The 24,793-nt window shown below is 40.6% G+C and overlaps 1 long non-coding RNA gene across 8 annotated transcripts in view; it reads left to right on the forward strand.

The window, feature by feature from the left end:
• LOC139621730 (uncharacterized) overlaps positions 1 to 24,793 on the forward strand; it is a 138,542-nt gene that overhangs the window by 58,090 nt on the left and 55,659 nt on the right. For all 8 annotated transcript variants that reach the window (XR_011691069.1, XR_011691072.1, XR_011691070.1 and 5 more), the window contains one exon: positions 1,293 to 1,449. This is a non-coding gene — a long non-coding RNA (uncharacterized lncRNA). The remainder of the gene's footprint in view (positions 1 to 1,292; positions 1,450 to 24,793) is intronic.

Consider the following 24,793-nt stretch of genomic DNA (forward strand, 5'->3'; position numbering starts at 1 on the left):
TTTGTGAATACATACAGCTTTTCATGTGTAAGTGAAATAATCTAGTATTTGTAGTATTTTTGAAATTACCTGAGTGGAAAAAGTGAGGAAATTCAACTCAGATTTTTATAGAATTCTTCCACATGTTATTTAGTTACATGAAGATATTTAGAAGGACAGTGAAAGCTAGAGATGCGTCAGAGAAACATGGAAACAGGCTGGTGAAAGAGAAAAAGACCATTTCTACCCTCCTACACTCTGTGTTTGTGTGTGTTTGTGTTTATGTGTGCACTTCTACTACAGGTATACTTGTGCCCTTTGTATGTGTGTGTATGTGTGTGTGTGTGTGTGTGTGTGTGTGTGCGTGTGCGTGTGTGTGTGTGTTATGCAGTGGTGTGTAGCAACAAGTTAAAGCTAAAAATTGAACAATTAGAACAATACTGAAGTTGAAGCACTATCTCTCCTTACATCTGACCTCAGAACAGCTTTCTGCCCCATAAAGGATCCAATGCCTGTGTGCATTCATTTTACTGCCCACTTGTGGCAGCAGGGTATTGTCTCTGGAAGCTAGCTTGCCTTCCAGCTGTTGCACCTTTCGTTTCTGTCACTTCCATGGTTGTGACTGACTTCCAGTCTGTGTCAACAGAGACATTAAGCAGCTTCGTGTGGATGTTTGCACATTGAGGAGAATCCCGGGATCGTTGACTGATGATTAGCTACAGCCAAGGCGTGCTAGACCGCTGTGCTGAGATCAGCCATGATGTTGCACGCATCATGCACACATGCAGACGTGAAAACTTAACCTGTGCATTAAGTGTTGAGAAGCAAGGAAATGAGCAAATTACACAAATAGTTCATCTCTGTGCAAGGTCTGCAGTAAGTCTGAGACAGAACATTGTTACAGGAGGAGAGCAGCTCCTTTGAGGAGTCTCGTAGGTTGTGTGCATAGCGGGAGAGAAAGAGAGAGAGAGTGGTGACCAGAGAAGAGAGTTAGCTAGTTATTTAGCAGTTAGCAGTGTGGCTGTATGGGCATTGTACTGTAGCAGCGCAATGTTTGTTCATTTTAGGCAGTTTGTCAGTATATAAATGCTACGACTCAAAGACCAAAGTTGCCACATCTCTGTGCTTGACTGCAGTCTGGACGAAGAGCCGGGAAAGGTCAACAACGCTGAGGCTGGAGATACAGGATTCCAATATGTCACTGCGGTTTGTCTTTGTCAGTTAATGGAAAATATGTTGAAGGTTTCCATAGAAGTGGTTTTTAGATGTTTTTCCTCTATACTGCATGTTTGATATGTTTACTGTCATTTCAGAAGATTAATCCTAGAACCCCTTCAGACAGGAAGGAGAGAAGTGAAGATGTCAAGGCAGAGAGCAGCAAGATGGAGGAGACGACAGGCAGCACCAAGTCATCAGACAGGACGGGCCGTGAATGTACAAGAGATTTGCTGCCACTACTGTCATGAAAAGGTACATTTTAGGTTTTAGTCTGGTCCATATTTGATGTTGAGGGTTTCCTGCAACCATACATTGTTCCCTGGCATAAGAACTCATCTACTGATCAGCTTTAGAAGCTAAAACAATTCTTCATCAGACCAAAACTAGAGCTCACTGCTCTTCAGTTTTCTCCAGAGTGAAGGGTCAGTGAGGCAGAGTAAAGACAGAAACTAAAAAGCAAGAACACGAGACAGACAGACAGTGATAGACATAGTTAGGAGAGACCCCATTAATTAGAGTTTCTCTCTGGAAGAGAAAAGCTGTGAAGCGGATGACTAACTCTGCCCGGAGCTGTCAGACACCTTGAAATGTTTTTATTTGTTGGCGCACAGCGACAGGACCTTTTGCATAGAAAATACACGGAGTAACTGTGGTGGAAATGTGTTTTTCATTCAGGAGAGTGTAATGACGTATTAGAGTCTTTGTGGCTAAAAAGAAATTTAAAAAAATTACAGAGGCTGGTTAGGGTGGTAGGATTTAGAGAAAAAAACTAAAACTTCCATGAAAAAAAAACTTGAATATTCTCACAAATTTAAAAGAAAAAGACTAAAAAATATTTTTCCTTTTCTTTTCTTTTCTTTCCTCTTCACTTCTTTTCTTTTCTAGTGACCACATAGTAGTAATTATTACGGCATTAGCTTTTTAAGGAAAATAACAACTGTAATAACAACACAATAGCAGACTTAAAAAAAATTATACTAAAGTGCTTCATTTTAGAAAATGAAATAAAAAGTGTAGCTCCACTTTCCATTTTTTTGTCTCAGTGGTGAACTCCAACAGTCTCAACCATTTCTGTAATAAACAGCCTCGACACATCTTAACTGAACAGCTTTAACATTTCCTTTTCTCTTCCCTCCCTCGTGTTCCTACTTTAGCCACATATTTCTCCAACATCCTCTCTCACCGTGTATGTGTTTCTCTCTGACTGACACAGAGTCACAATGATTGGTCGCAAGCGTCACATGACCAGGCTAGAAAAGCTGAAACGGTTAAAAAGAAGTTACCATTTCAGCCATTTTATGGCTTTATGATTTGATAGGACAAGTGTAGGGAGACAGGAAATGGGAACGACATGCAGGAAAGAGTCCAGCTGACAGGGATTCGAACCGGGGACTCCTGCTTAGGGCAGTTCCACCTGTATGGTATGCCCCCTGACCACTTGGCTATCAGGTCGCCCCCAAGTCTCGATAATTTATAGATTATACAGTATGTCTGGGTCTGGGTCTGGGTCTGGATCCAAAGATTAGTGACCTCTGCCCTGACCCCTAATCTTAACCATCACAACAAATCCCTGACCCTGACCTAAACCTAATTATAACCTGAACCTTAAACCAGGTCTTAACCCTCAAACAGACCTTTAAAGTGGTGAGGACCGGCCAAAATGTCCTCACAATGATTGGCTCAACCTAAAGTCTGTCCACACAACCATAGACAGACATGTACACACATACACACACACACACACACACACACACACACACACACACACACACACACACGAGCTCCACTTAGTTATGTACCATGTCTCATGTGCTGCTCTCTGAGCCTCTCAGACTGAAGCAGCTCTCATGAAGGACGCAGGCTCTGATTTCCTCTCATCACGGGGGGAGTTAAGTGTGAGGGGATACCTTCAAGCGAAGACACTTTACACTTAATTTGCCTTCTTTGGAATTCATTATGTGATATTCTCCAGACAGCCGGGGCTGGTGGAGATCTGATGAAGTTGAAAACATTCTCAAATAAAAAAGCGTTTCTGTAGATTCCCTCAGTAATAACTTCTGTCAGGAAGTCTTTCTGGCATGAAGGGCTGAAAGCTTATGAGAAGATAAACAAGTGGAGTTGCTTTAAACTGCGAAAGCACGGTGGAAAATGTCCTTTATTCCATGACGAAAGCCTGCTGGTCAGCTCAGGGTGCAGGATTAGCTATTAGGTTCAGCGGTGTTGTCAGGCCCATGGATTTAATGAATACTCTACACTAAAACTGCAGAGGTTTGAGGTAGGACAGCTCATGTTCTCACTGGGCTGTTGCAAACTTTTGTCAGGCTCTCTGGTCAATGCTTTGGTGATCAGTTTGATGTGTTTGGAGTTTCAGTGTGTGGCTTGGCGACAGCTGACAGAGCTGCAGACCGATAGCTTTGGATGGAAAATGCATCCCATTGTTATGACTATAGTGCTTTATAATGTGTGCTTTCACACTGTGCTGCACTTCATTGTTGTTTCCAGACAGTAACTGTTCATTTCTCACTTACCTGTGGAGCTAACTCTGCGTAGTCTGTGTTAGCTATCACTCACTGCTGCTGGCTGCCGGAGCTGACAGACGTCCATCAGGTGGGACAGGGTAGAAAAACAGAAGTTTAAAAATGTGAGTAAGAGCGTTAGACACTTATTCACTTCCAAAAAGTAACTTTTTATTGTTTCCAGCAAGTTGCTTTTCTAAATTTCTAAATACTGAATATGTCAGTGTCAGTATATATATGTCAGGCTGTTTGACTTTGTGGCCACATGGCGTTTAGACCCTCCTGCTATGTGCATCCTTGACTGTTGAACCAAAAGGAGCATTTTAACAAGTGCTCTTCAAAATCCTGCTCACATCGTTTGTTGTGTTAGTCCCCTGTGTATTTGGCTTTGTCTATAATCTGTCACTGCAAATGACCAACTTTACATTTTTTGCCCATCACATTAGTCATTTGAAGTACTGTATCAGTTGCACAGTCAGTGATTTAGGGTTGCACTTGGCTACAGTGGAAAATGCTGGTTACAGCATTGATAATATTCCTGGTACAAACTCAGGAACCTTATGTTAGAAACTCTGTGACTCTGGGTCTTTATGCGTCAACACTATCTGGAGATGATCTGTGGCATTTAGTAACAAAAACTGAGTGAAAAAGATGTGAGATGTGGTTCCTGAGACGTGGACTGTGTGCCCACCAAATCCACATGATCGAAATCTGAATTCATTGTAAACTGAAAGCTGTATGTCAATAAGGCGGTCACTCGGACACAAAACTGACTTCCGGGCGTGCATTAATTTCAATAATTCCTTCATTTAGTTTCTTCAGTTCTGGAAATACGGAAACATAGCACATCGGCATAACATGGCTGCACACTGGGTCTACTGAAAGACCCATGTGCCCCCCTGCATCTCACCCAAAGGACCCCCTAAGCTTCTCAGAAGGCCTGTGTGAGTTTGACATATTGTAACCATTAATTAACCGACTAAAATATTACAGTTGCTATTGCCCATGAACATATATCAGGTGAACATAAATCAGACTATGAATGAACAAAACATTAAACAAATAAAACTAATATGGCTGGGGAGCCCAGCATTACTGTGGGTCCCACAGATATCTCATCTGTGTTGCATTTAATGAATGTCTATGTTTGAAATCTTTTTGAGAACCCAGATGCAGTAAATGTATTCTTTTTCAAAAGCAGCACATGTAAAATTATTACACAATTATCATACCACATGAGCATTTTTGAGAGTCCCTGCATTTCGTTATCATTATACAACAATCCAGTGTTTATTATATTCCAGAGAGAACTTAATCAGTCAGAATATATTATTTCACCACTGAGATTTATGATGTGAGCAGCTTGCACAGATGGGCTTAATAAGGGGTTAATTGCTCCGTCACCTCCCTCTGCTGTGTTTTCCATTTTTGAACAGCCTTTAAAGGGGCTGTTTGTAAGTTTTCTCTCCTGCCCAATGCGGTGTCTTGCCGGGAGCAGGTGGTGGTGATGGTCGCTAGCCAAGAGCTTCAGCCATTGATGCGTTTACAATGCACAAGGTTATAATACGCCCTCTGAGCTGCACTGCCTCTACCAGGGTGGACTGGACTCTGCAGTGACTCGGTATCAGAAAGTGACGAGACAGTTCAGCCAGGCCGGGGCTAGCTGGTTAGCATCCTGACTTCAGTGGAAAAAAAGAGATGGTAGAAAAAGAATAAAAACAAGAGTTAACATCAGTGTCGTCCTCCACCACTGGAGAAGTTTGATGCTGAACTCACAACGTTTCTTCTACACTGGTAAGTAAACAGCTGCTAATGCTAATGTTGGCTATGTAGCAATAGCTCCCTTTAAGGAGGGAAGTCAGCTAGTCAGTGAAAAACAAATCAGTTTCATACAGTAGATTATATCAACATTCTGTTGTCCACAAGACATTTTTTCCAAACTTATTTGTTGGTGGGACTGAAGATCAGCTTGAAGGTCAGAGAGGTAGTAATGTGATGGTTTGAATGGAGTGTGTGAATCTACAGACGGACACACACACACACACACACACACATATTTGTATCTGTGTGTCTGTGAATCTGAAGTCAGGCTGATCTTTAAAGTCTAGCTGCAGGGGCTACATGGTACAAGTGAAAAAACACAAAAAAACATACAAAAAAAAAACAATCAGCCCGGGACCCACACATGAAACTCTAACACATCACAGTTTGTAAAATGCCTTCATTACTGAGGCATTTCTCTTCTTCACCAAACCAGTTTAACGCAGACTGTTCCCAGAGGCTGCTGCCACATTCAAAGAACACAGGGGTAGCACTGAGAAAATGAAATACAATCCAGGACGGCCATTATGTGTCCAACTTGCACCTTATTTGTACCAAAATTGACAACTATTGCGCCCATACTGGTGACATCATGAAACTAAACACACTCAATTTTGTCTACAATTTCAATCCAGTTTTATTCAACCAAGATCATGTCCTCAAAAGTGCTGATAAAAAGAGAAGTTACTTTGTGCAATTCTACTTTCAAAGCTAAAGATGATGGACCCTCGCAGATAGCTGGAGAGATGTGGATAACAGTGACTCTTTTATTTCTTGAACCACAACATCTAAATGACTTCTCCAGTGATATTAAAACAAGTTGACTCTCGTTTATAATGGACGGTGGGCTTGTGGGAAATTGGATCACTGAAGTACGGGCAGGCTATTTGTAATTTTAGAATGAATAACACCAGAATCCCTCAGGTCAATGGAAGATATAAAGCATTGGATAGAAACCAATCGCTTAGGAGATGAGTATCATGTTTGTTTGGGTGTAAGAATGACAACTAAATGAAATATAGAGAAAAGTATTTGCCAAAGTATTATTAAACATATTAAACCATCCGTCTATGTTTAAAACAATATTGTTATTGCAATAGGATAAGCCACAAGCTATTTGTAAAATGTCCTTTCTTTGTTTAAGTAACATTTATCCAACCATGCAGTGTGCCACTGGTTTGTTATGAATGTGCGTCTTGTTATCTTGTGCTCCATACCATGTGATCGTGGTCTTGAGGCCATAAATAAATGAAATAAAGGTTGAGTTATCAACAGCAGACCAAAATTTCTGAAATCCATCCAATCATCCAACAGCAAGACTGTTGATCATTTGGGAAACTGATCAGGTGTTGTGCTGATGTTATCACATTGCATTGGGTTTCAGTAAAAGCTGTCCCATATTCAGCATTTACAGTCTTATTGGACCAAATGAAAAGGCTGTTTTGCCTTTGTTGTTGTGAACACTAGTGTAGATGTTAGAGATAGACATAGACAGCAAACCTTTCTAATTAGGCACTGGTTTGTTTTTGACTTTTACCTGTCAGGTCTGCAGAAGATCAGACAAAATGAAGCAGCGCTGGCTGGTTCTTTTATTCCATCTACTTGTGGCTTTATCACAAGCTTTACGGAGCTTAGTTCACACTTTTAGCAGCTTTAATGGAAGGATTGTGCACAAACTCTGAGTGAAATGTAACAGAATGAAACTATAGACTTATTGGTAGTGAATACTGGACATACGATTCATTTTTCCATTGTGCTCTAGTTTAGTCTTAAAAAAATATCTGTCAGACCTCTAAGTAGTCATCATTTGTTTTAAGGAATATTAATAGGGAAGCATTATATTGGAGGAAATAAGCACACAAAGTAGAATATGCCAAACTTGTGTTGTTGTGTCATTGTTGTATTCAGTGGTCAACAGCTTTCCAGCAAACAGATGAATAAGTTGAATAATGACATTGTGTCTCTGGCTAAAAATGGTCGGACGGTAAAATGCACGACATGGACAGAAAACTGAAAGTTAAATCACAATTTAACTTATGTGTTCACATCTCTAGGTGACAGATATTGATAGTGTGTAAGCGTTTATCTCACCTTCTAGTAGCTGTTACATTTAGCCCAGTTTTGGTTTGGACATTGTTGTCGACAAATGGTTTGTGTTTGATTCTTATTATTCAAATAAAAAGTGTTGTGCTTTATTTGGCATTTTGAACATTTTTTTTTCATCAGTTGGAAAAGTCTGTGACCCACTGATTTAGATTAATTGGTTAGTTGTGGGAATATATAATTGACAACATTGGGTTTTTTTAGAGGTTTAACCATGATGGAAGCTTTATCTGTCTAAATACCAGGGATTTTTTTTTTCTTTATATAATCTCATAATTTTGTCTCTGATGTTGGATATGATGTTGGAGTGTTTGAACTCGCACAAACATAAGGTTTCAAGGTTTCGGTTTTCATTTTGGATCTATTTTTGAACCCTTACAGGACATCTTGGTGGGGCGGTGGGGAGATGTTCAGCCAATGGTCGTAAAACCTCTCTATTTGTTGAGTTACCTCAGCCTCGATTCCCCTCAGGGCTCTCATTCTATGCTGATGGTGCTTTTTATTGGTGCTTGACCCACTTACTGAAAGCTTGACTCAGCTCGACAGCGGTGCCGCTCACTGATTCGTTCAGGCACTCGCTCCGATAACTTGCTCGTTGGAAGGAGCGGTATCTCGCAGCAAGAGACAATACTGTCTGCTCCGTGCTTCAGGCTCCATCCTGCCACTCCACTCCCACTGCAGTGTCACCAACACACCACCAGTGTCACTGCAAATCAGGGATAAGAATGTCCTGCGAGTAGATGACCCTGGAGTAATTACGGATAATAGAAAGGTAAGTAAGATAAGGAAATAAGAGTTGAGGAGATTTTTTTTTTTTTTTTTTTTTTTTCAATTATCCAGTAATATTTCAGCGCTACAGGAGAGGAAGATATAGAGACATGAGGGGTCATAAGGTAGCCGAAATACCAAGCATATGGGGAGATGCAATCTCCTGGAGCAATTCAATTTTGTCCTTGACTTAGCAGCAGCACATGAAGGCTGCAGAGTGGCTGCATTAACATATGCTCTACTTTAATGAGAGAGGGACAGATGGTGGGCCATCGTTTGGGCTTTTATTTCAACTGTAGCTGTAACTGGCTCCTGTGACTTTGCAGCAGAGAGAGAACTGTAGCCAGAAGCAACAGAGGGAGGGCACAGATAATACTGAAGCTGAATATCTCCTTTCTGATTAAATAGCTCATATATACACAGCTTTCATAACTTCTAACGGGTTTAATTATTTTCATATCTCACCATCTACATATTCATTATTTGCAATTATTTATTATTAGGGCAAAACTGTATCACAATAGTTGGAAAAAAAACTCTCACCACACGGTCCATTTAGAAAATGTCCTCGTGATTTTGATCCTGTAATTGTAGATGCGCAAATTTCATGTTTTTTTCTGAGCACTTTGAGGACTTCTGTTTAGATTTTTGAGAGAATAGGTTTACATGAGTAAATTACATAAACATCTTGGACCTTGTCATAATACATTTGCGATAGTGTAGAGTTTATAATATACATCAGTCTGTTTTGTGTCAGACTTTAAAGCTGCGTAACTTTTTTTTTTTTGTTTTGTTTGGCCATTTGGAGGCCAACCTCCACAACAAGCTGAACATCATACACAAGTCTGACATATTATTACCTTATAAAATGTCTATGACGGACATGTTTTGGAGAAGCATCAGCATTTATTTGGACTTTAAGTTCATTATTTTCTCTCCTGCTCTTTCACTGTGTAGGTCTCTGCCATCTCCTGAGATATCGGATTTTTGTAGCTGCTAAATGCTCCACTGTGTTCACCAGCAGGTCGCTAACTGTGTCTGTTTGATGTTTGGTGCTGGGCAGGAGCTTTATGAAGTTCACTTGTTGTCATGTTATAATTACACTGTTGAGAGTGGAGAGGCAGAACTGAAACAGAATTTTTTGTGGGCATAAAACCAAAACAACGAGCTGAAAGACACTAAGACGTCCGTAGAACTGAAAGGCACTGCAGAGCTGCTTGATAAATCTCTGTGGGTTTGTCACTGTCAACAAATCAGCTCATATTACACACAGTCACTTGACTTGTTAATGAACCCACTAGAGTCAAACCCACTTCTCAGTCTTTGCTTGACTGGATACTTGTCTCACATCCAATTGATTTTTAAACACTTTTTTTTCAGACCGCTCCAGTAGTTTCCTGTGTCTGGAAGATAAGATAAAGGAAAATACCCAAATCACAAATTAGATGAGAAAATGGGTCCTGACCTTTTATCAATGTCTTAACTGGCAGTAACTGATCCCAACTTATTACTGATGATTAAAATCCTATAGATTTTTACTCTTCTAACTTCACTGAGGTGTCGAATATATGTGCCGCCTGGAAACTCACAAAAGTTAAAGGGCAGAGGCAGAAGAGTTGGGATCCAAGGTATTCACCTTGGATCCCAACTCTTTTGGGATCAACTCTTTTGGGATTTTTAAACAAAGGACAAAGCCTGAGACAGTTTGTTAGACATAGGAAACATGATGCATTGATTAATATAGTCACAATCAATCTCAGTGTCAGTTTGGTTTTAGACCAAACTGTTCCACAACTACTGTCTCTGGAAATTCACTAATGATGTTTTCTCTGCATCTGACAGTGGTGATCTCACAGGAGCTGGATCTATTGTTCCCACTGAAGCTTTTGATGGATCAACTTTGAGCTGACTTTTAAAGCACATTATAAAAAGAAAGTTCATATTGATATTGTTTTTCTGCATCGTTCCAGACACACTTAACATTTTAACCGATACTGGACTTTGCTGACATTGTTTATCAGAGTGCTTCTGAAATGAATTTCTTCCCTTTCATTGATATATTCCTCATATTACAGGCTCTGGAGTTTTGTATTGGGATGTTTCCTTTTTTTATGTACCATTGTAGAATGCTGGATAAACTCAGGTTGCTCCCTATCATACAATATGACAGCTTCATTGGAATCAGTTTATTTTTAAATGCATTTACTTTAACTTAACTTTTATTACTTAAAAAACCCTTCGTCCCTCCCACCGAAAATAACTCACTAAGATGCTCTGACCAGCTCTTCTTCATGGCTCCTTTTGTCTCTAAGGAAACAAGTAAAAAATCTTTGATTTGTAGGGCTACCTCAGGTTGGAGTAATTTACCAGTACATATGTGCTCTGTGTCTTCATTTTACACATTTAACAATGTTTTAGTCTTGTATCTTATAAGAAACTGCATATAACTCTTTTGGCTTTGTTGGCAAGTAGATTGTTTTATATATGGGTGTATGTTGTGTATGTGTCTTTTTCTTGCATACTCATGGCGTTTATCCTGATATACTAATAATAATAATAATAATAATAATAATAATGATAAAACATGTCTTCTTTGCTTCATTATGCACAACAGATCTTGATGTTTGAGGTTGCTGTGGCTGTTGTGCAGTTGTCTGTTTGTCGACACCTAACGTTTTGAATGAATGCCCATGTGTATACAACTTTTGATTCAAAGGCATTAGCATGTGATGTTTAGCCAACTCGACAACTCCTGTGTGGATTTGTAGTCCATGAGTTTAATTTAAAGAGTCTGTATGTAAGTTTTCTCTTCCGCTGTATCTGGTTTCCTGCCAGGAATGGGTGGTTGCGATTGTTGCTTGACAAGCGCTTTGGCCATTGTTGTGTGTATAATACTAGCGGTTGTAATGTGTCCTCTTGAGCAGCGCTACTTCTTCAGGGCGAGACGAGCTGGGGCTAGCTGGTTAGCATGCTAACTTCAGTAGAAGAAGAGACAAGATTAGTGACAGGAGTTAACATTAGCGTTGCCCTCCACCTCTGCAGACAGCTCTTGGTGAGTAAGTGAATGAAGTTTGATGCTTAAGTCATAAAATTTCATCTAGACTGCTAAGTAAACAGCTGTTAATGCTAACATTGGCTAAGTAGCAACAGCAAAACTCACAAATAGCTTCTTTAAAGGACCAACTGTGTAAAAGTAGCCTTTAACTTTTTTATTGATTTCACTATTTACTCTACAGTATATCATCTGTATACCCCTGTCCTGTTAAGCACTAGTATTAACTATAATTTCACTAAGTTTTCTATATCAAAACTCAGTTAAACTCCATCAGATATGTGTAACAATTTAACTTGAAACAAAGGAAAAGTCTGCAGTGACACTGTGTTGTACGGTTGGCTACGAAGCCAAAGCTCTCCCCTCCTTTAAATATGAACTAAAACCAGAGCTTTTAGCATGTGTAGGAGTGCCAGCTCATATTACAAATGTACTCTCAATGTGCCCTTTTCAGGACAGCTCTACGTCAGTCTTTAAACCTGAGTGGTTGCTTATATGAGTCACCATGGCCAGGCCTCATCTGAAGGTCAGCCATACAGCGGCTGGATCAAACACGAGGTCCACGCAACACAGAGCCTCATCATTATTCACTGCCGAGTCAGTGGGAGAGCAGCGATGCTAAAACCTCAACATTTATTATGGTTGCCCTTGACGCTCCCCACGGCCGCAATAAAGTCATTGAGCGTAATAAAAATGACACCCAGGAACAAAAAGACATCTGCAACTTTATGGGCTGGATGCACAGGAGCATATACACATTTACATTTATGGCATGTGGGTGATGCTCTCATGCAGAGAAGCACTTAAACCCTTCAACACTCCAGCTGCACGACAGTCGCCCTGAAGACTGGACCACCGGGCTGCCGCGCTGTTGTGAGTATGCAAATAAATGAAGACACACAAGAACACAATCTCACATTCAGCAAATTGCCTCTCTCTAATGTCCTCGCCATTCACTTATTACAACACTGTGTGTAATAAGCAATGAGCCCAAATGCTCTGTGTGTGTGTGTGGGGTGGGGTGGGGTGGGGGGGTGGGGGTGGGGGGGGGGGGGGTGTTTAAGAAAGATTAAGGAAATAAATCTGTCAAGTTTCCTTAAAGCCGCAGTAACCAAAGCCTCGGCTAACAGCTCTGATTTGTTTTGTGGAAGTGGAGCTAGAGCAGCAGTGTTTTCGCCTTCACTAAAGAAAACACTGATGAGATTACTCTCTGAATGTGAGGCTACAGTGATCTGGAGTCTCTGATGCTATCTGTACTGGTATTTAAATATTCTCACTGCCATAATCTCTGCTCTGCACAGATACTGTATTATTATGAAAACTGAACTACAAAACTCAGACTCACTGAGGGAGAGTGGACCGGGGACAAGTCTGGAGTTCAGTTTGGATATACTTCTAGTTCCAGTGCAGTATCACAGCAAATCACTATTTTAATTAGGCCACGATCTTAATCATACCTTTATTATGATCTATTTGCCAAATCTCTTCCTAAGCTTAAAGTCCAATATCCACTCTATTTTCATCAAATCCTTGTTCACATTCACAGCATTTAACAGCCCACTGGCACCAAATTTGCATATACATCAGGGGGCGGTGACTGTCTTGACAGTGGCCAATCACTGTGAAGCAGCACCTCCAGTTGGGAAACAGTATGTGCCGGTGAAACACTAGACATCACTAATGGCATAACATTAGCCACTTTTCGCTTTTGGCGTCTCCGTAATTTTGTCTGTTTGGTGTTGTATTATGGGAAGTGGAGGCATGTTTTCAGCGACTATGGGATATTAGGGACTAAATGTCAGCTCTTCTCTGCCTCTGACGTATTGATTTTGGCCACATTAGGTTACTGGCAGGTGATGAGGGATTCTGCGTCGAATATTTTCCAATGTTAAGCTTCACTGTTGTATCAGTGGTGTGAAGCTCGACTGCCAAAAAAATACTTGGTCTGTGTTTCCACTGCAACTCACATCCCCAGAGAGCATCCAATACTCATTAAGTTCCGTCATCACAAAAGTAGGGCACAAATGACAACTGTTAGACGCACATCTATAGCCACTGGAAGGGAAGTGGGATTCCTAAGGGGTCCATAAAGTGAGCAGCAGCTTCTCTCCTGGCTTTACACAGACTGCATTCATAACACAACACATTCGCAGCTTTGAAGAGTAATATACAGGGAGATTCAGTCACTGAGTAGGATTGTTTTTACTTGATGAATGCACTTGTCGCTGCTTGCAAAGCCATTGATTTTTGCTTCTGCAGCCTTGGTCCCACAGGCCTCCTGCTCTAAAATCAAGGCAGTGGAACAAAAACCCATGGAAACTAAAACACCACAGTCCCGAAGGAAAACATACACAATAATAAAAGGGTTGCAAGCAGCCCAAAAAAACAACACTTCCACATCACACAAGGAGGTTGAATCCGTGCAGCGCAGCAGCTCACACTGATTTCATTTTGGCGGCTGGGAAATAGCTTTTGTAATCCGTATTTTCCATTCCCCCGCTGTGATAATATACAGGCTCTCATAATGATATGGAGCAGAAAAGGAGACCCCAAGGTGAGCACAGGAAAGCCCATGTATCATAGCCAAGCCGCTATCTTCACACCCATTCACGAGCCATCAGACCCCAGTAAAAAATAAACCGCTGCACTTCACAGTTCAGTGGAGGGAAACAGGCCTTTGTGTGAGACAGAAACTCAGCGGGTGGTCAAAAGTGCTGTCACATATACTGGAGGGAAAGCCCACACAAATGCATGAGTATGCTCACATAAAATAACACACAAACACACAGCATCTACCCTGTGTTTTAACAGGCAAATTGTGTGTGTGTTGCATACCTTAATAAATTGTACGGTGCAACTTGTGAGGGAGGCAGAAAGCCAGACAGCGACGAGCTTGCCCAACAGGAAATGTGCTAACAACCAATCTAGTCAGCTACACACCCATCCAACAAGTGTAAATACCAGGACAGCAGCCTGATTTTCTTTTCACCTGTAATCCTTATCCAGGAAGTACACATGGTCTTTTCTGGCCTCACATTTTTGCAACTGGAAACTGATGTGACCACAGTCCTCCAGCCATGGCAACCGATTAGCTCATCTAGACCAGTCAGAGGAGCAGTGCCTTGCTCAGAGGTGACAAAAGAGGTAAATAAACCCTAATTCTGAAAGAAGCCTCACTCCCACCATATTCAAAACAATGCAATGCAGGAGTTGAAGAGTAGGTGTGGCCTGTGGGCTATAAGGGTCAGTGGACACGGGGGATATTGTGCAGCATGGACAGAGGTGTACTGTAGATGTGGTAGTCAAAGCCATGAACATCTACCAGTCATGTCTTGTTAGCTTTTCTCAGGCCTATTAAAGCTAACGTAACCAGCATCTCTGAAATGCTGAGGCTGGACGTCCTGGTCAGGACTGGTAAACACCTACCAACAGTCTTCTGAGCAGAGTCAAACCGTGAATCGATGACAGGGTATTATGGAAGGTGTGGAACATTGAGTTTGAAGCGTGGTGTCTCCGTCTCACATCTGTGCCAGATACTGCAGAGTTCTTGTAGAGACCGTGCTGTGGCGGTCTGGAGCTGTTTGGTGGCATGTGAAGGACCAACAGCATATTGAGCAGGGGCGGTGGACGTTTTGACTCATCAGTGTAGTTATTTCGGAGGAGCTTGAGCTCCTCTTACGCAGGCCTCAGACGACTGGAGTTTTGGAGTTTTGGCATGATTTATCCCACAATACATTGCACGCAGGTAATGACAGCAAACACCACCGTCAGCGAGCTGGAGGATTACAGCTTTTAAATGTGTTGGGTTTCAGTTCAGTTCAACAGCTAATAGTACAACTGTTAAAACTTGGGGCCTTTTTTGTGGAAAAAAAAAAAAAAAAATTACATGTTATCAAGGTTGGTAGTTGGTCCTCTATAGGCCAGACTGTCTCATTTCAGTTCAGCCTTGATGGTCTATGACGGGTAATTAGGGCCGCACCTTTGTATTGGGACACAACTATTAAAATAGTTAAAATCTTACCTCCAGTTCTAGTTGAAGAACATACAACCTGTGTTGACTGCGTCTCCCCAACCATTTCCTCATCCAGACTCACTGAGCCTTCTGCTTCTTTTCCCACTGCATAGTTTTACTAACGTTACAGAAGTTGTTGCACCACCGTCTCCATTTATACATCTGCTTCCCCCATGAGATCACATCAGGTGCTCCCTCTGGCATGATCATCTTAATAATATCTTATAAAATCTTGTTGTGTGTACATGTTTGAGATCACAGAGAAGAACATCTGTGAAGAATCACTTTATGTGTGTGTGATGCAACCCAATTTCAAAACGGGTTATGATTTTAAAACTGAGCCCGTTTTTAAACGTTTGTGTGTTTGACAGACATGATAATGAACTTCCTATTGACTGAACCATATTCTTTTGGGTCACAAGTCACCTTTGTGACTTCTGACTTCAGTGTTGTATATTTTAATTAGTTCCTAACAATGCAGTCTACTGGGGTCCTGTATTCTCTTTTGATTTTTGCTCTGCATGCTTAAAAAAAATCAATTTCAAATCTTTTCATTTTAATTTTATACTCATCTTTCAGTTGATTGTCCAGGGACTAAAGATGAAAAATAGCCTTTTGGCTCCTGTACAGTGTCTCTCTTAATTAAACTAATTATAAATATTTCTGTGTGACAGCTGATTGGACCAAGTAGGACTTAGAACAAGCTCGGTGTCTGTTCCAGTTTGGGTCAGCTGGTGTTGCCATACTTTGCCGCTAGTCTCATACAGTGTGTAATGTTAATTCAGACACTGCCTGTCATTCTCATTACTTTAAATAAGTTTGATATTTAGGACTAAACGTGTGGTAACAGGAGAAATATTAATAAAAACAAAACTGGCTGAAAATAGTGAGCAAATGGAAAACTACTGTGAGTGAGAAAGAGGTGAATATTTTTTTAATAATCCACCTCATTTGATTTAAGGGAGAGCTGCTGCTCACCTTAAGTTCACCTCAGTCTGAATGACTCCTCCAGGTCTTTCTGTAGAGACTACAGTTTGTATTCCCCTCATCTCCCCATCCATCATTGCATCCAGTTTCTTCTTTTTGATGAATGTTTGTTTCTGTTTTGGCGCTGGAACACACAAGAATTCATGTTCTTGTGGGATTTCGCTGGTTACTTAATGACAGACTCATCAGCTCGCTAAACTGAACTCAAGTCTTTGAGGATCTTAAAGTGTGTGTAATACAGAAGTTCCATCCTTAGTTCACTCACACAGTTGAGTATCCTCTCAAGTAGATAAATTAAAAAACATACTGTACAATCAGAATAAAGTCTTCTTACTTCAGTGTATCAAAGCTGATGTAATAATGCATGTCTTGAGCTATGTAATACATTTAATTTAATTCACTGTGGTCCATGTCAGTCAGTCAATGATGGGTTCATAATATTTAATCCCACTGATAGTGAGTCCATGTAGTGTTGAGCTGCAGTGATTCACCGATTCATGGGTGCAACAATACAAAGGAAAACTGCTTATTAAAATATTAAATCTGTTAGAAGAGGAGAAGTCAGTGCATTTTGGCTATTGCAGAACAACAAATGCAGACACAGAGTACGATGAGTTTTCAAAGTGAAAAATATAAACTCTGTCTGTCCTGATTTGTCCTGTTTTGGCAACCGGTAAGACATGCACACAATAATCAAAATATAAACTATAAATCAAGACATTCTCATTTCTTTAAGTCTTTAGTATGGATTTATCAAGCAATCCTATCAGTCATCACATGAACAAGCCAATACAGAGATTAGATTTAGCTGATGTGGTTTCAAAGCATTGCCATGCCATGTATTACAAGCCTTGACAGCACTGCAGAAGATCACACAAAATCTAAAGTTGAATTCAGTTCACCTCCTGCTCAGAAATGACTTGATTTATTATCCAGGGTTACATAGAAACAGTTGCTAGGGCTTACTGTTAAATGCTGTGTAATGGTAGTTGTTCCTCAATTCAAGGGGCTGGATCCCTCAAAGGATGCATTTGAGGACCAGTTCAAATGCAGCCAAGAAATGCATCCTTCATTACCTGAGCAAGAGGTGGATCTTTCATAAACCCAACCTATACCAAAATTCATTGCACACATCATAAGAGAGCAAGTTTTATGTTTTTGCAATTTATCTAGTGTCTGGATCATCTCCTTTCTTGACACTTCCAGTCCACTCGCTATACAACAGCTGTCTTAAAATGTATTTTTATACATTACTATTTATGCAGCTGCTAAATCATCCATAGAAAAAGGATCAAGATCCTTAAGGCTAACACAACCAGCACACATCTGCTTACCTATGAATGTGAAGCATCGTGGCAGTAGTGGAAGCCTTCATCTTCCTTGGCAGGGGCATCAACAAGCAGAGTGGCATGGATACAAGATGCAGCAACACAGATGGTACAATGGAAAACTCTCTCTTCACGCCAAGGTCAGGCTTTTCAACACCAAGGTCAAGTCAGTGCTACTGTACAGAGCGGAGGTGTCGAGGACTGTGACAGTTAGAGAGAAAATCCAAACCTTCGTAAACACTTGCCTGAGGAAGATTCTGAGGATCCATTGGCCTGAAACCATTGGCAACAACAATCTGTGGCAGAGACACAACCAGCATCCTGCCGAGGATTATTAGAAAATGGTGTAGATGGATTGGCCACACGCTTTGGAAGCTGGCCACCACTGTTACAAGACAGACCCTAACCTGGAACCCATGATAGAGATAGAAAAGATGAGCAGGCCATCCCAGAAACATGTGGCAAAGAGACTTGAAACCTGGAATCAAGAAGATGGGCTGTATCTGGGGCCAGCTCAAGAGGAGAGCCCAGTGATGACTGCAGAGCCCTTGTTGGTGGCGTACCACCCAGGAGGGGCAGTCGAGTAAAACTATCACTGTCTAAAGGGTTTTTTTGTCCAAAAGAAAACACAATTGCATCACACTGAACAATATACAATTATGACTTAAGAAAATATCTTACATTTTTAAAAAGGCATCACAATTACAACATTTATTTTTTCTAGAGGACTGAAAAATCATAACTGTTTTAACGCTGACAGATGACAAAGCAAAGCTGGCTTGCTGTATACACTGATAGAAAACATGGAGAAGATATCTCCTGATCACTGAGTGAAAATGCCATTTTACCACCATTACCACCATTTTATCTTAGTGAATGTTTCTCAGCAGCCATCAGTAAAATGAGCACTGGAATGACATGTAGGGAAATATCTCCTCCTCCTCCTCCCATTCAAAGGTCCGTGGGAGTCCTGGGTCCTGTTCCCTTTCCCATTCTCTCTGTGGGTTCCACTGTGTGACAGCTTAATGTCCAGACTGTTGCTGGACCATTACCCAAATCCATCTCCTCAACGTGGCACGTCAGGCCTCATAGACAGCAGGTGCTCGCATCTGAAAGCAGCAGGTTTTTAAAGCGTTCACCACAGGGCAGAAGGGCTTATGCGCACCACCAGAGAGAGGTAGCAGAGTTTAGATGGCCGAGGAAGAAGATACTGTGGACTGCTTAGGAAAAAAACAAATAATGCCCAATGCAAATGATGTCTTTTTATTTCATAATCTTTATCTGATAAACCCTTCAGATGTGTTTTTTTTTTTTTTTGTTACTTCCCTGAAAGAGAGAGATCTACTTTCAGCTCTGCTATCGCATCAAATAATTTCTGAGACATCTGCACCTTCATGGTGTCCTCAAAGCATCGCAGTCTATATTTAGAGAGCCCAACGATGCCAAGAGAACAAACAGATGCTGCTGAAGTGACAGCAATGTCAGCACAAGAGCAAACGCTAGTTTTGTTTGCTCCTACAAATGATCCTCATTAAGACACACACAGAATAAAACAAGTGGAGACAGACAAAGACGGGACAAGAAGAGACGGCGTGTCAAGACAATCTCATATAAGCGATGCTGCAACTTAAATTGCCATTTGATTTCGTGAAAAGGAGTAGCGACAAATTGACAGCACAATCAAAGCACGATGCCGCTGACGGCGAATGCCGCCATTACTGTGCGCGCTGAACCGAGTCAAATTGGTTATTTCAACGGCACAATTTCACAGGCAGGGAAAAGAAGTAGTATCTTAAAAGTAAAGCTCTGAAAAGTTTGAGCCTTCTCACACACACACACACACACACACACACCCACCCCATGCTCAGCTTCCACCAGCTATGATAAGGTAGTTTTTTAGTGAGCCAAAGATGACTGTGGTGTTAAACATGCTCATGCTTGTGGCAGTATTTACATTAAAGTTGTTTCGTGCTTTGCAGTGTTAAGTACATGCATTGAAAAAAAAGGAGCTAAATAAAATTAATTACTGCTCTCCTTTGCTCATGCACTCCACAATGCCTCTTACCTATAATGATTTTGCCTACTGGGGTAATTGATCACCAGTAACAAAATCAAAATAATACCGCACCCTCGCTTGCCAAACCCCTCATAGAAAGTCGTGTTTCCTCTTCATGCAACATTACGACATAGACAAACTCTTTCAGCTCATTTTGGCTTTACAGCCTGCAACCTTTAATCTTAATCATCTCTCATCACTCTGGTTTTGTTTTAAGACATAGCAGGCAGCAGTTGGTCACATTCCTTGTGACCAACAAAATAAGAAATATTAGTGATTAACACATGCATTGCTTCTGTCTTATTCTGTCTACATGGTGTATGATATGTTTTAGGTTCTATGGACTGGTAATAGCAAATGCTTGTGTGAAAGACTCCATCTGAAGCGTGCCCAACCCTTTGTTTACTTGTGATTCACTAATTGTTGCTTTATTAATATTTTTCATTTTCATTTTTGAATAACTTTTAATTCATTTTTAATTTATCAGTGTTGAGATCTTCCTGGATTGTTTAAGGAGCTGAAAGAGGTCCTTTTAAGCTGGGCGTCAGGATCCAGATGATCTGCCTGCATCAGCTGAATGGTAGAATGCAGTCCCTTCAGTAGAATTATTTAGTGTGAACATTGTTATGCCTCATGGACAAATTCAGTGAATGCTCTGAGGCTTGGATATATTCTTTTTGGAGATGCTTTGAGGGATTGGTTTTAATGTTGAATTAAAGATTCAACTGTAAATGCTATATAGAAATACAGTGGAAACCACTTATAGTGATCACATCTGTCCAGGTCACACACACAGTGAACTGGGAGAGCAGTCAGCGGCGGTCATTGCACACTGTGTCAGTCCAAAAACTCTGTACCGGTTAAAAGAGACCCTCAGCATATCACAGCTGCAGTAGGAGGCTACAGCGGTTAAATATACCTTAGTAAACTTTTTCCATATTTTATCTTTTGAATGCACTAAAAATAACAGTTAAATGCATTAATAGTATAGTTTAAGTACATTTGTTTTGATTTGAAAAAATATTCAAAGTAAACTTTAAATTCAATGTTGTTATTCCTTTTTTACATTTGAAAAATTGTACTTCTGATGCTTGAAGTGCATTTAACACTAGTTTGATATTTGGTTGGTGAAAGTACCCCAAAATACAGGAAAAGTATACATTTAATGTATTAAAAAGACTTACTTAAGTATATATTTTTCTCACTTAAGCAACCACTCAGTAAAGTGTGCTTGTCATCATTATTAGAAGTATATGGTTATACCCATTTTACACCAAAATCAGTGAGTATAAGCAGGTTTTGAAATAAAAAAGGTGATTCTACTGAAGAGCAAAAAACCTGCTAAGACCTGCTAACATTGGGCTTTTATCAGCAGTAGAAAACGGTACAATGGGCACTCACTCCTGCATCAAATGACATTTCAGCGAATGTGGGTATTTATCGGCTCCAGCTCAGATCGACATCGATGTAAACACAACACCCGGATGAACATGCAAATTTCTGTTTTTCCAAGCTATTACGTCTTTCAGATTAAAAACCCTGTAAAACAGACCTGTCCCCTGCCCTGCACGTTGCTGTTAAAGCAGAAACAAGGCTGCTACACTGCGCTCAGGAATGAAAGCGAAATAAGTTTCAAAAACACACAAATGACCAATCGAAGTGTGGCACTAATTACTAGAAGGTTGCCCGACAATGCCACCGAGGTTTGTGAGAGCCTCGGAACTCTTTAAACTTTAGCTCAATATTAAAATTTGGTTTGGGTTCTACAAGGAAGAGCAGTGTGTCAAAACTGAAGGACAGAAACCGGAGCAGAATAGTCACAGTTTAAAAAAGACCCAACCATAGGACACAATTCACAGGAAAAGTATCTTGTTAAAAACTGAGGGACTGAATTATTCTAAAAGAAGTAAAATATTGTTCACTGGGACAAAAGCTACTGAAAAATGGGAGTGACTAAAATGATTTAAGATAAGTGCAAACTCAAAACTATATATATATATATATATATATATATATATATATATATATATATATATATATATATATATATATATATATCAAATCAATGCTCACTGTTTGCTGTGTTACAGACAAATTGTACACATTTCCTTTATTCAGTCACATGTCATACTTCCATGCCTAAGTTACGCTGCCACCAGGGTTGGGAGCCTTGATGGATCCTTTCCACTCCGATCTGAAGATGGAGGCGCACGAAGACGACAGACCCAGAGAGGAGGCTGAAAAATCAAAAGGCATAACTTGAAGCTCGCTGGCTCCTGACACACTGGCAGGGCTGTTATATGAATATGAATGCTCCTTTGACAAGATAGAGGAGATAACTCACCAGGGGACAGCTGAGGAGGAATGGCAAGGCCACATGAAGGACAAATGTCTTTCACACACCTGCACCTATCCCTCACACATCTATTGATTTAGCCAAGAAGCTTTTTCCACGTCCATCCTGAGCACACAGATCAGATGCCCAGTTTGGGAGACTTGTTGTGCAGCACTTGCTGTGCAAGACAGACTGACAGGTTATACTATTAGGCGTTATTGGGTCAGTTCTCAGCACTGCTGTGTTACTATGCTGTTTAAATTTGCTGGTGCTGGCTGGAGGTAGTGAGTGAGTTGCAGAGCCTGGAGATGGCTACCCCCCCCACTTTCTGATAGCAGCTCAACAGTTCTGTGATGGGTTATATGATGATGAGGTACTTTGTATTAGGTACTGCGGTGAGTGGTGATGTAAAAAAAAAAAAAACACAGCAAAATATAGCAAAAAAGTAGTTTTATTGATAAAAGCAAAGTGTATAGTTATAAGTGCCAAATTTCCATCATGTTTTCTACATTGTTTTTCACCATTTGAGGTTGACGCTCTTTTAATTATAGGGATCAAAGATTATGCAGCCTACTGCAGCCTCTACGTCTGCACTGAAAATTAGTGGCACCAGCTGTTTATCTCGATGAACCAGCTCCTAATATGCACGACACAGTAGTGAACGGAAATTAATTAACGAAATTAATTGGTAGTAAATCACATCTTGTTTTGCAGATTTCCTCGGAATTTGGTTGCAAGTCTGTGCTACATGTGGATGGAAACTCGGCTACAGTGACCTTCCTGAAAGGAAAAAATACTGTGTAGTCTGCTTTGACTTTGATCTCAACTGCCATGGCAACTATCAAAGTCAAATCAGAGGGAATCAAACAACAGCAGAGAGCAGCTCGAGGCTGCATCTTCACCCTGTCTGTCTGGATACGTGTTTCAAGCAGATTTTATGTGGTTTTCAAGGAACTAAAAATTGAAAATTGATGAATGAGACATAACAGAAACTATTGATATGGATATCACATACAGGTAAAGTTGGCAAAGAGCTGTCAAACACAAACATATCCTACTATGTAAAGAGCCAACTGTGGAATCACATGGCAACAAAAGCAAAGATTTTGAATTGATCATTTTTAAATCAGCTCAGGAGTAGTAGCTTAATAATGATTTTAATTAACGTGCAGGTCTGGGCTGAGGTCTCAGCACCAGGAGAACCTGTGAGGTCGCTGTCAAACAGCTGTTATCTCGGGATTTAGGTGTGTTGGCGCATCAGATATGGCACCTCGCAGTGCATCTCTGGAAGCAGTAATTGGATGGAAACCGAAGGCAGATATTGGTGATAATGAGAAGACGTGTCGGCACTCTGTCCTGGGTTAAAGCATGTGATGAGATGATGTGATTCACCAGCAGGATTTAAAAGGGAGGGAAGGGACCCGGTAAAGAAGCCAGGCTTTGTTTTCATGTGACAGTGCTCATAACACTCATTAGCGCCCCTCCTCTCAGCGAAGCAATTAACAGGTAGCTTCCTAGCTGACGTAGTCACGGCTCATTTGAGCTTCATTTGAGATGCTGCTTCAGTGCAAATGATCTGATTGCTGGGGCTGCACTGTTCAAATGTGCCCTCTCCACACAGGTGTCAGGATGCAGGGGTACACACACACACACACACACACACACACACACACATGATAATGTAGTCTAAATTTTCTAGCTTCTTAAGGGAGGAAAGGCTTTTCAGTCAAGCCCAGTTAGCAAGTTACATCCACCCATGATGTGTTAAAAACTTTACTTTTGACTATTACAATGATGCTTTCCACCGCTTCAAAATAATCTTTTCCAAATCTAATAGAAGAGTTCAGTTTATGCACATTCTTCCATAGTACTGTGATAGTACTAATTAAAAGAGGAATTACAACCTAGTCCTCTAAAGAGCTTCTATTTTATTCAAACTCGATGATGGAAAAAAAAGGAGATTAACATCACCTTTAGCTAAACTGAAAAAGAACAGAGGTCAGTTAAAATGTTGGCAAATAGCAACAGGTCAGAAAATAGTTTGTATACATACAGGTGTGTAGGTACGTATATACACGTCTTTGCTCTGTTTTTGGTCTCAACCAGCTCTGGAGGGAAGTAACTTGCTCTTCTGTTGCTATTTGCTGGTTGTGTGGTTGGTGCAGTGGATTTGTGGAGCTGTTTTGCTGAAAACTGGCTGAAATCCTGTGACAGGTGATGAGAGTGAAGTGAATGTGCAGAAACTCTTTCTAAAGCTCCTTAGAGCTGAGGGGAAGAGCAGATTGCCATTTGATACATTGCTGTTTGTAGAATATCGATCATAGCAACTTTAAACTGACAATACTTGTGGTTAGTTAATAGACATATTGGTGGTAAATGAGGTAAATGGACAACCAACCTGTGAGAGGTTCTGCAACCATCATATAAAATGAAAGGAAATCCACAGACCTGGTTGAACTTGAAAACATAAATGTAGTGGAACAGTAACAGTGGACACAGATGATGAAGGACAGTGGGCTGGGAGACAAAAATCTCTTGCAAAGGTTCTCTGATTGTATCTCTTTGTGTGTATCTGTATATATTTGGCCTTGTCCTCGCCTTTCTCTTTCCCTCCTGTT

Source organism: Trachinotus anak, unplaced genomic scaffold (assembly GCF_046630095.1).
Source record: "Trachinotus anak isolate AG129_WGS33_773 ecotype Australia unplaced genomic scaffold, CSIRO_AGI_Tana_v1 ptg000005l, whole genome shotgun sequence".
In the NCBI taxonomy this organism is placed as follows: Eukaryota; Metazoa; Chordata; class Actinopteri; order Carangiformes; family Carangidae; genus Trachinotus; species Trachinotus anak.